This window comes from Lissotriton vulgaris, chromosome 5 (genome assembly GCF_964263255.1).
Source record: "Lissotriton vulgaris chromosome 5, aLisVul1.2, whole genome shotgun sequence".
Classification (NCBI taxonomy): Eukaryota; Metazoa; Chordata; class Amphibia; order Caudata; family Salamandridae; genus Lissotriton; species Lissotriton vulgaris.
The window spans coordinates 1,910,686,159-1,910,701,233 of NC_141693.1; the positions used below are offsets into that span (position 1 = coordinate 1,910,686,159).

Sequence of the window (15,075 nt, forward strand, 5' to 3'; positions counted from 1 at the left end):
AAAGTTCCGTTGTTTTCTGCAATGGGTCTTCACAAAGAGGACGGGTTTTCAACATGTCATGCATTATCTCGATGACTTTTTGTTTCTGGGGGCGGCCGGGGATCCAGAATGTGGACAGGCTTTGAATGAATTTTGTGTCTTAATGAAGCATTTTGGTGTGCCACTGGCACCAGGTAAGACTGTGGGTCCCTCGACTTGCCTCGAGTTCCTGGGGATCGAGCTCGATTCAGAGGAAGGTTGTTTTCGATTACCAAGAGAAAAGGTGTTAAGATTCAGGGCTTCCCTGGAAAAGTGTATTAGTGAGTCTAAAGTCAGACTGCATCAATTACAACAATTGGTGGGCCAGCTGAATTTTGCCCTGAGAGTAATGCCGATGGCCCGCCCCTTTTCCCGCTCGATCGCTCAGGCCATGGTCGGCCTGAAGGAGGGTCATCATCGCACGAGACTATCGGCAGAGGTTCGCCAGGACATGCACATTTGGTTGGCATTTCTGGCGGAGTTCAATGGTCGAATTGTCTGGAATAAACCGGCGGTGTCCTCCGAAGAGCTGGGGCTGTGGACAGATTCGGCTGGGAGCGTTGGTTTTGGTGCCATATTCGGCACACAATGGTCGGCTCAAAAATGGCCATTATGGTGGCATGAGGGTAGGCTGACAAGTAACATTGCCTTTCTTGAACTTTTTCCCATTCTGGTGGCCCTGAAAACAAACTTGGCCTGAGGGATTCAGGGATCACTCTGTGGTATTTTGGTCTGATAACATGACCGTGGTTGAGTGTATCAATAGCCAGGCAGCACGATGCAAATGGATTCTGAGATTGCTCAAAGAAATTGTGTTATTGTGTATGCAATTGAACGTGCTATTTAGGGCAAGACATGTGCCGGGGGTAATGAATCAAGCGGCTGATGCGCTTTCTCGTTTTCGTATGCAGGCCTTCTGGGGTTTTCTGCCCACAGCGGACTCGGTGGCGGCACCCTTTCCCGAAGCTCTCTGGTCTCTCGGTGCCCCGAACTACAGAACCTCGTGGGAGAGAGTTTAGCACCCAGGACGAGGAAGGCATATGAAGGGGCGTTCCGATCCTATTGGGCCTTTTTGGGGACTGCTAGGGGAGAGTTTTGGGGTCAGGAAGAGTTAGTGGTAAAATTTCTGCTGTCCTTACATCAGGCAGGCAAATCAGTGGCTACGGCCCAGAGGCATCGGGCCGCCATCTCCTTTGTGGCAAGGGCTCATGGGATCCAAGACCCGACTGCGTCTTTCGTGGTGCAAAAAGCGCTACGTGGGTGGCAACGCCTTGAGGGTCGCAGAGTAGATGAAAGGCGCCCGATAGGTTTGGATAGGTTGGCCCTGTTGTTATCGGTACTTCCTGCAACGTGTTCATCCCAGTATGAATCAGTGTTATTCCGAGCCGCTTTTGTGCTAGCATTCCATGGGGCTATGCGGGTAAGTGAACTAGTGGCAAAGAACAAGCAGGATGCCATGGGGGGACTGTGCCGAGAGCACGTTCAGATCAGGGGGGAGACAATGACTGTCTCGTTTGTCAGGTCCAAGACTGATCAAAGTGCGATCGGGGACAGCATAATCATACAAAGGATTCCCGGGTCTTCCATGTGCCCTGTGGTGTGCGTGGAGGAATATTTAACGCATAGGGTGGCATCATGGGGGGGGGACCTTGTTGAGACACGCTGACGCCACCCCACTGACGAGGTTTCAGTTTCAGCGGGTGCTTGCAATGTCAATTTCGGCCGCGGGCCTGAACCCCGGCGAGTTTGGGACCCATTCCTTTCGGATAGGGGCTGCTACAGAGGCTACAGCCAGGGGTCTGAATGTTGAACAAGTAAAACGTGTGGGGCGTTGGTCCTCAAACTGTTATAAGAGATATGTGCGGTTGCACATGTTGTGAAGCTGTAATGTTGTACTCACGCTTCTTGTTTTTGTTTGGTTTTCAGTTGCGCAAGCCTACGAGGCGGGGCGGACTGTGCAGTCGACCCGACACCGGGGGGCCAGCGGTCAGACATCACCGGCTGTGAAAAAGGAGGTGTGGGTCGTGGGCCACTCATACGTGAGGCGTGCCGCGGACGTATTCAAAGCAGGTGACATGATTCACGTGGCTGGGGAATACGGGTACAGTGTGTCCTTCTACGGAAAGGGCGGGCTCTGTATTGACCAGTTTCAATCATTTTTTGAGGGTTTGTTAGGGCGGACGAGGTCACCGCCGTCTATAGTCATAGTACATCTTGGAGGCAACGATTTGGTGACCACTGGTAGACGACTTCTTCTTGAGGGAATGCTTTCCACTGTAAGTTGGTTAGCGAGAAGAGTTCCAGGGTGCACAATTGCATGGTCCCATATGATTCCACGGAAGGTGTGGCGGGGGGCTATTTCGGTTTCTGCTCTGAATCATTCAGTAAGAAAAATTAATAATAAAATGAGTAGATTGTTCCGTTCAAGTACACTGCATTCTATTCCGCATGGTTGTATTAAAGGGGATAGTATGTATTTGGGGGATGGTGTTCATTTGTCCCGGATGGGGAACGAGTTACTCATAGGAGACCTGATAGCTTGGCTGAAGACTTTGTGACATGACCTTTAGGCAGGAGTGTTGTGGGGGGTCCGGATAGCCGGTCAACTATCCGGCCTGTGGCGGTAAGGTCATGATCGGTGAGCAGTAATTGGAAGATCCCTAGGGGTGGGCGTCACCCATTACGGATGGGAGCGCTCGAGGGAGGTGGCCATTGGCCCCTCAACGGGGAGGCGGTCCCTTCTAGGGATGGGCCGCCGAAAGGAAAGGAAAGGCGGTCAAGGCCCCTTCCTGGGTAGGAGGGGTTACAGCCCCCTCCTGGGGAATTTCCCGGGGCCGGGACATCTGCGACGGCAGATGTGGTAAGTTGTGTGGGGTTTGGGAGGGGGTCTACGCTACCTTCTAGATACCTCACACGAGTCCTCGGACGACCTTTAAATGGCGTCGAGTTTATTGGGGCCCCCGTCAAGTCAAGGGAAATTGGTAAATGCACTTGAGGTACGCCTCTGTGCGGTCGCCCCTCACAAGTGAGGGGGATATGTCTGGTTTAGGGATCTTGACACCGGTTACGACCTTGCCGTTGGCCCTTAAACGTTAGGATGTACAATTTCAAGTTAAACGTTTTGTAGGATGTTAGTTCGGCTAGGAGAACCTTTGTATTAGAGAATATGTTAAGGTTAGCCAAACATCGCAATGTGGAGATGAAATTGTACATTAATATGAAACTGTTATTTTAATGTTTTAATTTTTGTTTCATATTTTAATAAATACGGCCGGGAGGGTCACTCCCTCCCGTCTTCCAAAAGTTCAGAACCGTTTCCGGTTTCCCATTCTTGGGGAATGTGTTGAGAGGGGGTGGCGGGTATCTCAGCCATATCGTCCCAGACAGAATAGAGGCAATAAAAAACACCCCGAACCTCAGACAGTCAAAGACATGCAGAAATTCCTCCGTTTAGTCAACTATGTTCGTCAGTTGGTCTTTGATTTTTCCACTTTCACTGCCCCACTGCTGAAATCTGTAAAGATGGCCAAGGACAGACGTGATAAGTTACACTAGACACTTGACATGAGGACAGCCTTCACAGAGCTAAAGAATGAAATCACAAATGCACAAGTGTTAGGGCCCCCTGACTAAACCAAAGAATTCTACCTGTTCTCTTTCTGTGACGGCAAAGTCATGGTAGCAGTCTTTACCCAAAAGGATAAAAGGACACTACCATTGCAAACAAGCACTGCCAACGGCAGCATTCACTGTCGAGAAAAACACCCATAGTCATGGCTTCCCCGTTAACACTGTACACTGAGCATTGCAATAATACAAAAAACTAAGACCACTCTTACAACACAAAGAGTATCAGGCTACTAAGTCATACTATCTTTGCCATCCCTGAAAGTAAGTGCCACATGGTAAACCCTGTAACATTCTTTGCCCACCCCATTGCCACCACAGATGATAACCCTCATGATTGTACCACATACTCACCAGATGAGTCATGAGCAGCAAAAGAGGACCCATTGCCAGACAGTAGCATATACCTTTTTGATGAGTCCTCTACCAGACCTCTACCATTGATCAACAAACAGGGATCAGGTATACAGAAGCCACAATAGTTAGAGCACAACAAAATGACTCCTCCAACTCCCTAGACATTGTACAGCAGATTGCATTACCTTCACACTGCTCAGCCCAAGCGGCAGCACTAGTGGCGTTAATTGCTGCCTTAAAGAATAGGGTGGAGAAGCGCATCACTGTTTATTCTGACTCTACATATGCCACAACAATGACACATTCCAGCATCCTTCGCTGGAAAAGGCATGGCTTTCTGAAATCTGATGGCACACCTGTCATTCACAGACACTTGAGGAACTAATTGATACACTGACCCTATCAGCTGAGGTAGCCGTGGTCAAATGTGCAGCCTATACAAATGGTTGAGACTTTGTCTCCAGAGGTAACTCTCTGGCAAACTGGCCAACCAAAGCCGCTGTCAGGGGGCCCCTGCCTACGGCATCACCAGAATGTCAACAAGCCACCATACTGCTAGCCAAGAACATACCCACAGGAGAACAACAGAGTGAAAAAGGTGCAGAGAAAAACACGCCTGACATCTCACTTCCGTACACAAATGATGATACACAGCCATATGATAACATTGCACACTTACACCTCAGAAAAATACAAGAAAGTGCACCAGATCAGTAAAAGAGCTATGGAAGAAGAGGGGAATGCAACAAGATCCCTCAGATTTTATCTATAAACAAACGATGACAGGAAAACCTGTAATGCCACAGGCCTTATTTCAAGTAGCTTTAGACCAGTTACACTGCCCCACACATGTTTAACAAGGTAGTATGTCTACCACTATACAACCTGACTGGTTCGTCCCCAATGCCCATGAATCAATACAACTCTTTGTTAACAAATGCCTCATCTGTCAACAGTACTCACCAAACCCCACTATGAAAACAGTTGCCTCCATAATCCCAAACAAAAGGCCCCTTTAAAGAACTCAGCATTGACTTTGTCAACATGATTGACAGATGTCAAAATTACTGATACATCATTGTGGTGGTCTTTCCATTTTCACGATGGATCAAAGCTGGACCTTTTGTCAACTGTGATGCCAAAGCAGAAGCCAATTTCCTGCTCTTAGAGATCATTTCGCGCTGGGGCCTACCAGACTTGATCCTGTCCAACAACAGCAGCCATTTTTCAAATGCCATTTTTTCCTTTCTAATGACCATGCTAGGGATTAAACACAAATTAACATCAGCATACCACCCACTAAGCAATGGCATCTGTGAGCGCCTTAACGACCTGTTAAAAAATAAAATAAGCAAATGAAATGCTACAATTGAAAATAAATGACTTTAGTGCCTACCAATTGCCCTGTTTTCACTCAGAAATTCTCCAAGTTCTGATTACCATCTAACGCCCCCATCAGCTTGTCACCAGTTGATCAATAAATATATCAGTTCCATCCACCAGACCTAAAACTGATACTGAAATCTCTTCTGAAACTGTGAAAACTGAAATGTATGAGTATCTTTGTGAACCCCCCTTTGACCCTCCTTAACGACTCACTTATTCATGGTCATGTTCCCAGTTCACACAAATCGGCGGCCGTCATCCCAATCTTAAAAAAAGTGGACGCCGATCCTTCTTCCCCCTCCAATTACCGCCCCATCTCACTCCTCCCTTACCTTGCAAAGGTTCTTGAAACTCACATCACTTCTACTCTGAGCACTCACATTGAGGCAAACCATTGCCTCTCCGCTTGCCAAGCTGGCTTCCGTCCCCTGCATTCTACAGAAAAAGTGGTCATCTCAGTCATGGACAAGCTGCGTGAAGGCATCGACATCAACCTTCCGCAAGCCTTGATTCTCCTAGACCTATCCGCCGCTTTTGACACGGTGGACCATACCATCCTCCTTAACCGTGTCAAGGCGGCGGGCATAGAGGGCTTAGCCTTTTCTTGGCTGGAGTCCTTTCTTGCTGGGAGAACACAAGGAGTCCATTTGGCTGGCTTTGCGGCGGCCTCTCGCAAGGTAGAATGCGGGGTCCCCCAGGGTTCATCACTTTCCCCTCTTTTGTTCAACCTTTATATTTTTCCCCTCATTTTTATGTTACAGCAACTGGAGGTCACCGTGTTCAATTACGCGGATGACCTCCAGTTAATCTTCAATCTGTCCCATTCACCTTCATCTGCCCTGAACGTCCAAACAACCATGACTCTCATTCAAGATTGGATGAACTGCAGCCACCTCAAACTCAATCCGGACAAGACCGAGCTGGTCCTGACCGGAGGTGGCTGCAGTCCTTGGTCCCCTTCCTTCTGGCCCCCCTCCCTTGGTGCCCCTCCACTTCCGGTGTCCAAAGTGAAAACTTTGGGAATCTATCTTAATCCCTGGCTCACTGTTCACCCGCAAGTCAGTTCCGTGGTTTCTTCATGTTTCTTCTCCCTCAGAGTAATTAGGAAAGTCTCTCGTTTCTTTTCCCCCTCAGCTTTAAAAATCATTATGTTGGCCATGGTACTGTCCCGTATAGACTATGGAACATAGTCTATAATGGAGCCCCTGCATACATGATCCATCGACTACAACTGGTGCAGAACCTGGCGGCCCGCCTGATCCATGGCCTACCCAGATATCATCGGGTCACTCCATTACTCAAAACACTGCACTGGCTCCCTGTGAGAGAGCGTGCCCTGTTTAAACTCGGCTGCCTCACGTATCAGGCCAGATCGGGCACTGCTCCCGAGTTCATCTGCTCTCTCATCAAACCATACTGTCCAGGCAGAGAACTTTGCTCGGCCCATTTGGCCCTCCTTACCATCCCCCGCTTTAAAAAGCTGAGGGCGGGCGGAGCGAGATTCGCTGTCCTGGCTCCAACCTTTTGGAATTCCCTCCCGGTTACTCTACGCACCTCACCTTCCTACCTCTTGTTCCGGAAAAATCTCAAAACTTTTCTGTTTACACAAGCCTACCCTTAATCTCTCTGTTGCTGCCATCCACTGATCACCACTAGCGCCATGAAACCGCTGGGTATGCGAGCGCTGTACAAATGTTTTTAAATTCAAATTCAAATTCAAATTCAAAACTAACATGCAATGCGCAGTTCCTTTCCCCAGATATCCAAGTGGAAGGAGAAGGGCCCCATCGAACCTGAGCTCCGACCTATCTGTCCAGGAACAAAGATCTTTGGCTGGCTGTCTGACGTTGGAAAGATCCAAAGTCTGAAGGACCTTTTAAAGTCACAGACTCATCTTCCACAGCTGTCAACATCGCCGAAAGGAAGGCATGGATCTACCAGAGACACATCAGGGTTGACCCCACACACCCTAATCACTGAACGATGAACTAGAGGAGGGTAACTTGTTCCCATTGACTATCCGAGGAGAAGAAGATCATTTGGTGGGCTGAGGAATCAGCCGCAACACCAGCACCACAGAAGTGTCTCATGCAAAGTTATGTACTTGTATTTTATTGTTTTATATTATTGTCGGAGTGGCACTAGCGATGTTTAACTGGGTACGCTCGTATTTCTTATTGTGTTGCTAAAAAGGTGTGTATTCCTCAAACTATTGAAGCTGCCAACGCCACTGTACACCCCATATCACCTCCCCCTCTATCTATATTTATATTTTATATTTATTAATTTGTAGAGCGCATGGTTACACCAACTGTGTGTCCCCGCGCTAAGACATAATCAGATGAGTGACTACCGTTTCTGAGTGTGTCCTACACTCTTCCCTCATATGTATTGGAGAATAGCCAAGTCTTCAGCTGTTTCCGAAACACTCTTTCGCTGGGTTCCAACCTTATCCAGATTGGTGGGGTGTTCCAGATTTTGTCCGCCAGGTATCTGAAGGAACGTGCTCCTGTGCGGGCTTTGAAGATTCTAGGGACTTTTACTAACGCCAAGTCCATGGACCTTAGGTTACGTCCGGGGATATATTTAGTCATCAGTGGTTGCAGGTATCTAGGGCCCTTGTGTGAGAGGATGCGGTGGCAATAGCACATCGCCTTGAACATGGCTCTTTTTTCCACTGGCAACCAGTGTAGGGTGTCCAGGGCATTCCTAATGTTTGTTCTCCTGGGGAGACTGAGAACCAAACGTGCCGCAGCATTTTGTACCTGCTGTAGTTTGGCTAGGCCTTTTTTTGAGGCCCCTAGGCACAGTACATTCCCATAGTCTATTTGTGAGGTGATAACTGTGTGGACTATGGTCTTTCTGGCTTTGGCTGGCAGTAGATCTATGACTTTCCTAAGGGTTTTTATGGCACCATAGCATTTCCCCGCTACCTTCTGACCACCAAGCAGATGACCAAATGGTAGGTGTCTTCCCTACCACTAATACCTCTGTTTTGTTACCATTTAACTGGAGGCAGTGGTTTGACATCCAGTCAGCTACTTCTTTGAGACAATTTGCAAAGCGGGCTGCTGCCTGATCTTTGTTTTGGGATAGCTTTACAATTAGTTGCGTGTCGTCAGCATAAGATACTATTGACATCTCGTGTGTCTCTACACATTCTGCCAGTTGTCCCACATACAGGTTAAAGAGAGTGGGGCTTAGGATTGATCCCTGTGGGACTCCTTGAGGCAGAGGGTAGCTATCAGACAGGTGTGTCCTTTGGGTCACTTGGAAGCTCCGTTCATCTAGGAACAAAGTCAGCCACTTCAGGGCTTTACTCCTAATGCCGCAGGTCTTTAATCTCTGAAGTAGTAGTGGATGTGAGACGGTGTCAAAGTAGGATCAGCGCGGCTGTTTGCCCCTCATCCGCATGTCTCCTCAGAGTCTCTGTCGCCATTAATAGTGGTGATTCTGTTGAATGTGCCATTCATTCTAAAACCTGATTAATGAAGTGTAATAGGTCGTTCATGTTGATGTGGTCAGCTAGCTGTTTATTAGTGATTTTTTCTGCAATTTTAGCCACGAATGGGAGTAGTGAGATTGGGCGCAGATTGTCTAGTCTGGTGAAATCTAGAGTGGGTTTTTTTTTATTGGTCTAACAACGGCCTGCTTCCATTTCATAGGGACTATTACCATCTGGAAGGAGCGGAGGATGAGATCCTTAATGTAAGGTAGGATTGTATCTATCCCCTCCATCATTTTCTCAGGTTGCGCCGAGTCTCTGGGCAAACCTGATTTTATTCCTTTTATTATGGTATTTATTTCCATGCTTTCTGGTATTGTAAAGCTCTCCAGAGTTACTTTAACTGAGGTTGCCATTTTGCCAGCGTGCATGGTAGTCCCTTGCCGTGTCTGGTATATTTTAGTTACTTTATTTGAAAATAATTCAGCTATCTCGTTACCGCTTTCTTTGGTGTCTGGGATATCGGCTGTCTTCTCTTTTTGAATTTTAAGGGATTTTAGAATAGTCCACATTCCTTTATGTGAATTGTTGGCTTTGCCTATTTTATGTGTGTAGAATTCACATCTGGTTTTCTTAATCAGTGAGTGATAGGCTTTCAGTTCCTTTAGCACATGTACTGAAAGAGGCACCCGTAGTATTGAAACAGGTTCAAATTCCTCTGCCAGCAACATCAGCACCCCAAATAGCTATGCGCACCCCGCTTCCTCATCTGCTGCGCCATTGAAAATAAAACTGAATGAGAGGGACGGTACAATTGACATCACACTACGTCCCCTCTGTTGTCCCATCATCGTAGGGATATCCTAGTAGATAGACAGCCTGCTGCTCATGACTCTCTTCACTACAACATGTGGTGCAGTGAGATGGCCACAATAGGGAGACAGAAGACCAATAAATCTTGTTATGTGTGCTCGTACATTCCTCATGCAGTAGGCGCAGATAGACTGATTCTCCCCAGGGAAGTACCACTGCATACTGCCAAGTGCCTTCTACACCTGTTCCTTTGTCGCATAGTTACAAGGACAAGTGCAAATAATAAAGGCTGATATTTTCCATTGTTACGTGAAGGCCAAAACATGGCACCCTACCTGTTGGACTTGGCCCTTTTCTGCAGGGTCATCCCTGAACTTTTTGCCTTCCTCCTCTATTCTTTCTGACCTTTTATTGGCTGTTTTATGACTCTGGGTACTTTACCACTGCTGATCAGTGCTAAAGTGCATATGCTCTCCCTATTGTTAATTTATGTATGTATTAGTGATTCCATGATTGGTTGATTTGGTTTACTTGTCAGGCCCTAGTACAAGGCACTGAGTGTGCTCAGGGCTTGTAAACCAAATGCTGCTAAGTGGGCTTGCAGCACTAGTTGTGCCACCCAAAGAAGCAGCCTGTAAAAGTGTGTCTCAGGTCTGCCATTGCAGAGCCCGTGTGCAGTCTGGTACTGCCATGTTGACTGGGCAAGTGCACCCACTTGCCAGTCCCTAAACCTTCCCTTTTCTTCATATCAGACACCCCTATGGTAGGCCCAGGGGCAGGGTGCATTGTAAGTATAAGGTAGGACAAGCCTGATGTGTGTGGCTTGTCCTAATAGTGAATTACAGCCATTTTTGTTTTTCACTATTGCAAGGCTAACTATTCCCCATAGGCCAGAATGGGCAGTTAGATTATTACATCTTATAATCCTAACTGACTCAGGGAACTAGGTAGACATTCGAGTTTAGTATGCCTGAACTCAGAATGATAAAATACATATTTTAGTGAAATTGGTTTTAACATTCTGTGTCTGAAAATACCACTTTTAGAAAGTAGGTATTTTCTTGTCTAACCATCCAAGCCTGCCTCTGCCGGGTTGTGTATTCCTTGTCTGGAGTTTGAGTGACAGGGGCTGGGGGATTCCAGGAGACAGGGCGAGTCAGCACAGGGCTGGATAGAGAGATCTGCATGTAGATGGGTGGGAGGAGTTGCACCTGGGACCTGAATAGGGCTGTGCCTGCCTTCTACAAGGCCGGCTCCACCCCATGTGGTGCATCTGATGTCCCTGCCCTGCCCTCTGAACGGAAAGAAGGAGTCGTGTAAACAGAGTGCTCCAGGACTGACCAGAACTGGTTTGGACTAGGCAAAGTCTTATCTGCCTTCAGAGAACAAAGAGAAACTGTATAAAAGAGGGGACCAAAACCCCAGAGCTTGTGATCACTTTTGGACAACAAGAAGAAACCTTTGCTGAGGAGTGGAACCAGAGAGACTGAGGAGAGACTATACCTAAGTTGAAGTGCTCTTTGGTGGATTGGCCTGCAGTGGTTGCCTGATTGCCAAAGAAAGGAGAAAGGAACTTTGTGTGCTTTATTCAACTTGTAAAGGATCTCCAAGGGCTTGAGAGAAGAGCTTGCCTCCTGCTGAAGTCTCAGGGACAACAGACTTCTACCAGCAGCTCCCCAAGAGTTCTTTCGAAGTGCCTGCAGCTGTTTTGGGCCTTCTGAGGGACTGCGTGTCTCAAGGAGCTGGAAGCGCGACTCAAAAAGAAGAAGCGTGTCACCGTCGTAGCCACTGCCGTTGCATCATTGAACAAGGGTGTTGCCGCTGTAGCCGTCGCATTGCACCGCATCACAAGAAACGTCTCGCAACATCGAAGAAGCGTGTCGCCACCACAGCCGCTGCCGTCGCATCACTGAACAAGGGTGTTGCCGCTGTAGCTGTCGCATCGCATCGCAGAAGCACCTCACATCCACAGAGAAGAGCCCTGCAGCCGCTGTTGTCGTATCACTGAACAAGGGTGTCACCGCTGCAGTTGGCGAATCGAGCCGAAGCGTCTCACATCGTCATAGAAGAGTGTCACCGCTATTGTCGCATCACTGGACAAGGGTGTCGCTGCTGCAGCTGTGGCTTTGAGTCGGGACATCTCGCAACATCGGAGGAACGTGTTGTATCAAGAAGAAGACACCATCTTTGTTTCTTTGGACCGGATTTTCAACGCACCGTCTTTGTGTGTAAGGAATTACGGCATCGCCATCCCTGCAACACTTTCGTTGTAGAAGCATCTTAGGAACATTGACTCACAGTGTCGCATTTTAAGATCTAAGCTAATTCTACCATTTTATGTACAATATTGTGGATTTTTGTTGTTTGTGGTTTGTGTTAAATCTATATAAAAGAATACTTATTTTTAATATACAACTTGTGTGGTGTCTATCTGTAGTGTTGTCTTTTTAATGTATGTGTTCACAAATGCTTTACACTCCGCCTCCGAGATAAGCCTGTCTGCTTGTGCCAAGCTACCGAGGGGGTGAGCAGGGGTCCTTTTAGGATGGTACGCCCTTAACCTGACTAGATGCAAGGGTCCCTATTTGTCACAGGTACATACCTATGCCAACTAGAGACCCCATAATCTAACACTACCCCCATAACATTCCGGGTTCTCTCCACCACAGCCGAGATGGAGGAGCTGCTAGATAGACTGCATACAATTAGATATCCTGGCATAGAGATTCTGGCACCTCTCACAAGGAAGCTTGGATTTATAACAATGCCTTCACCTCCAACAGCATGTGACCACCCAATACCCCGTGACAACACACCGTCATGCCAAAATAGGACTGTGTTGGGCCTACAGGCACAGATCTATGTCCATGGCACATGGAATGATCCAGCCTACGTGGTGTGTAGGGCAGCATCTTTAGGACCACCCTGGGCACACTCCAATTACACAGACGGGACTGACTGGAATGTTGAGAATGAGTGCAAGCAAATATGGTCTCAGGAGGGTGGCAGATACACAGGAGTGGAGAGAAAATGTTCAAACAAAAAAAAGTGTTTAAGCATAAATCACCTGTTCTCTGTTTCCTAGGAAATGGCACGGCGCCTGTGGGGTGCAACTCGGGATGCAACAGAACCATTTTCAATTTTGACATGCAATATGGTACCTCTAGCCTAATGGACTACTAATGGGCTTGTGGGGAATGTGTCTATCTCCAAATGCATCCTTGATGGAACTAATATCTCCCATATACATGCCCATCCCATGACTTGCTCTGTCACCTTGCTCCACCAACACCGACAGTAAGCTGAGTACTTTGCCAACACACCCTTTAATGACATACCCCAGGAGTTCCGGCTCTTCAACGATGCCCAAGTCTTCTTTGGGAGCCTCATCCCTATGTTTCAGATCAAAGCAAATGCTTGTTGGCTTGAGGTTACCCGCTGCAAAGTCATGCGGGCCTATAACAGTACTAGTGATGGGCTGAACGCCTTCAAGCTTATGGTTCTGCAACACCGGTACATCCTGGACATGCTAACAGCCATGGAAGGTGGAGTAGGTCACAAGATTGGGAGCTCCTGCTGCATGTTCATGCATGCAAATGATGCAGAGAATGGGTCCATCACAAAGGCCATTGACGACTTAAACAATATAGGGAAGAATATGGCTGCTGAAGGCGGTGCCAGGACAGACATAGGTACAGACTGGTTCAATTTTAACTTTATGCCTACTTGGTTTTTTGCCCTACTAAAAATGTTATGGCCGGTTTTCGGTATCATTGTGTAAAAAATGCTGGTAATAACTTTGTGGATATGAATTATGCAGGAACAAGAACATTCAAAAAGCCTATGGAGATAACTTGGCACTATTAGAAGTGGTAGAACTCACAACGCCAGAACTTCGCTCATCTCAGCCTGATCCCCAGTGCCAGGTCACTAGACTCCAACTTCCCCCATCTCAAGGGGAAGTTCACCATCACCTACCCTGACACCCTATACATCCCTTGTTGACATCCCTGAGGGAAAATACTTAGAGTTAAGGACGCCACAGGAAATATGACGCTATGTAAATGACACACCCTGTATGCCCCTATTAGAAGAAGGGCCTGCAAAGTATGTTGTAAGAGTTCTGTTAAAAAATTAACAAGAGGAGGGAAATAAAGCGGGGTACAGTGTCATCATATAATGTTTCACCTATTACTTTCCACCTTTGAAGCATGAGGGCCCTGAATGTCCCTACCAGTCCATAGGTAACAGACTGCTAAATTGCTCATAGTGCCTTAAGCATTCACTAAAACAGTAGGCCTCATGCCTATCTAAAAAGATTACAGATATCTCCTCCTGCAAAGGCCCCGAACATCAGTTCACTGTCTTTTGATAAACAAAGTCACCAAGCCCCTACTCTCCGGGCCCGATTCACAGAACAAACTTAAGACAAAATCCTAAACGTACTACTTTTGGTATTCACAGAAGTTAGGATTTTGTCTTAAGTTTGTCTTAAGACAAACTTAAGACAGACTTAAGACAGACTTAATTAAGACAAACTTAAGACAGACTTAAGACAGACTTAAGGCAGACTTAAGACAGACTTAATTTAGGATTGCGTCTTAAGTTTGTCTTAAGTCTGTCTTAAGTTTGTCTTAAGTCTGTCTTAAGTTTGTCTTAAGACAAACTTAAGACAAAATCCTAACTTCTGCGAATACTAAAAGTAGTAAGTTTAGGATTTTGTCCATCACAAAGATGTAGCAATAACAGGATGCATCGGTCACTTAGAAGAACAAGATCAGGTGGGAATAGGGTGGGGGCCAACTGTAACTTTCCATAGCTTCTCACCTGATACTTTTTCTTGCCTTTGAAACTAAGACGCCCACTTGCCTTAAAGTGATAGTGATGTCTTTCTATGCACTAAGTACATATAAGGAAATTCCAGCTTCCAAGTAGTGACGCAAGATGTTTTTGATAAAATGTTCAACTTTTGTTATGATCTGCAGTCAAGCACATGCCAGCACGAGATCTAAAGTTAGAAGATCTTGCGGTCGAATGTTCCTCATTAAAAGGTATAAAAGGCCACCTATCAGTTCATTTGTCGACCACCTTCCACAGTGTATTTTTCACGCTGTTGGTGTTCCAAGTTAAACCATTATATTTAGCATTTCCTATTGAGATTGTGATTTTTCATTTTATTTCAATATTTACTCTGTATCTCCCTCTCTCTTTCCTTGCACTGCTGTGATTTTAAACTTACTAAATTGCATGTTTTATGCATGGTGTGCGATGTGTCTTTGACACTTGTTATTTTCTAGAATGCGTAGTGTAATCAATGAATAATGATGTGTTTTGACATTTATTATTTAAATCGCTTGAATAAATGGAGCCACTCTTGACTCACTTCCTGCATTTCACACGTGTGTCTTATTATTTTTGATAGCACATTT

General features: G+C 46.6%; 1 protein-coding gene across 5 annotated transcripts in view; it reads right to left on the minus strand.

Annotated features, from left to right (window-relative positions):
- The window catches only part of LOC147717698 (E3 ubiquitin-protein ligase TRIM39-like), a 660,302-nt gene that overhangs the window by 409,480 nt on the left and 235,747 nt on the right, over positions 1-15,075 (minus strand). The gene's annotated exons all lie outside the window — the stretch shown is intronic.